The following is a 2,274-nucleotide window of genomic DNA, read 5'->3' on the forward strand; positions in this document are numbered from 1 at the left end:
GTGGACGGGACCCCGCTGTGCATGGGGAGGGAGCAGCCGGGTCGGGGGCTGTGCTCCGCTTCCCGTCCTCCAGTGCCCGAGAGGTTGTCCCTCTTCCCAAGGGACCTGGAGAAGGGACCTTGGCTGATTTTGGAGCCAGGGGCCGCAGCAAGGTTGTGTTATGCCGAGGGACTGACCAGCTTCTGCCTGGGAGGCAAAGCGGAGAGCTGGGAACGCAAACGTACCCTTGGCCCTGAATCACTCGCGTTGTGGGGGAGCAAGGGGGGATGCCTTGGCCCGAGCTGATCGTACTGTGGTGGGAGGCCAAGAGGCAAACCCCCTTCGAGAGAGGCTATGGGCGTGCAGCTTGGGAGAGAGAGATTGCACTTAAAAAAAACCGTTAATCTAAATGATCAAAGTAGGGATTATTTTTTAAAAGGAAAGAATAGACAAAAATCTTTAAATAAGCTACGTTAAACCTAGGATGAATGAGTGCTGGGTAACCAGGGAGGAAGCCATAAGGAGAGTGATGTTGGGGGAAGTGTCCTTCTCCTGGGACCATGTAGGCGCAGCTCACCACATCTGCCATGGACAGAACATGACCACAACCACTATCTCTGAGATGTAGCTTCCCTTGAGGTCTGATACCAGGTGTCTGAGGTGCAGCTCTCCTCAGACTGTGGTCCCTGGAAGATCTCTGTGGGGTATGAGTGATCCCAGTGTGCCTTCTCCGTCCTGAGGTTGGGCTGTGCCCACCATCCACGTTGGCACAGCAAGTGGGGCTCACTGTGGGTTGTCATGAGGGTGCAGGAAGCTCAGCTGCAGGGCTGAGGTTTCCCTCCAGAGGCGTGCAAGAGTGGCACTGCAGCCCCAGCAGGGAGGAGGGAAAGTGCTCTTCCCCTTTATGCACCCACATATCCTGCCGGCTTCTGCACTTCGGTCACAACAAGCCCATGCAGCGCTACAGGCTTGGGGAGGAGTGGCTGGATTGCTGCCAGGCAGAAAAGGACCTGGGGGTGTTGATCGACAGCTGGTGTGTCCGGCAGTGTGCCCAAGTGGCCAAGAAGGCCAACAGCATCTTGGCTTGTATCAGGAATATTGTGGCTAGCAGGACCAAGGAAGTGATTGTCCCTCTGTACTCACTCAACCCACTGGTGAGGCTGCACCTTGCATACTGTGTTCAGTTTTGGGTGCCACAGTATAAGAAAGACATGGAGGTGCTGGAGAAGGTCCAAAGAGGAGCTACACAGCTGGTGAAGGGTCTTGAGAATAAGTCTTATGAGGAGTGACTGAGGAACTGGAGCCTCCTGAGACAAGGAGGCTGAGCGGAGACCTTATTGCTGTCTAAAAGCACCTGAAAGGTTGTAGAGAGGTAGAGTATGAGTGTCTTCTCAATAGTTACAACCTATAGGACAAGAGGACATGGCCTCAAGTTATGTCAGAGGAGCTTTAGGTTAGACATTAGGAGAAACTTCTACACTGAAAGGGTTATCAAAGACTGGAAGAAGCTGCCCACGGAAGTGGTGGAATCACCATTCTTGGAAGCATTTAAAAGCTGTCCAGATACGGTGCTCAGGGACATGGTTTAGAGGTGGACATGGTAGGGTTAGATAACGGTTGGACTTGATGATCTTAAAGGTCTTTTCCAACCAGAATGATTCTATGATGATGCTATATCAGGGTGACCATGGGCTAACTTGTGGGTGGGCAAGAAGAAGAGGAGATATTGTGGAGAACAGTGTTTATTTATTTATTTTTAAGAAGTTAGTTACTTCAACAAGTGTGCCTCAGGACTCTGGCTGCCAGGATCATCTCTCCTGATTACAGCTATCCAAGCTAATATCTTTGTGGATAAGGGTAGTAGGATGGAGTGCTTGTATCCCTGAGGTGTGAGGCATGTAAGTACCATCTTTAGCCTGGCGGAGGATGGTGGAAGTGCCCGTACAGGACCTGATGGGGACTAATCAGGGCTCATGTCTTTAACCAAGGCTGTAGCTACCCTGAGGCAGGTCCGTGGATGGTAGCAGATGAGTGTGATGAGTCACTGCCTAGTCCCTATGTGCCCACATTCACAGGTGTCCCTGGTAGAGGATATAGCTACCAGGCTATAGACCAAATGACCCATGAAGGGCTCTACAGCTCCCTTGTCCCCTTGGGAGCTCCAAGTGGTGTGACACTGACTACATTTACCATACTGATATTATATGTACACAGTTGAACTTCTGCTGTTGTCCATCCTATGCTGCTCTCCTTCAGGGAAGTGCCTTTGAATCACAGAATCACAGAACGTTAGGG

This window comes from Mesitornis unicolor, unplaced genomic scaffold, assembly GCF_000695765.1.
Source record: "Mesitornis unicolor isolate BGI_N332 unplaced genomic scaffold, ASM69576v1 scaffold11450, whole genome shotgun sequence".
NCBI lineage: Eukaryota > Metazoa > Chordata > Aves > Mesitornithiformes > Mesitornithidae > Mesitornis > Mesitornis unicolor.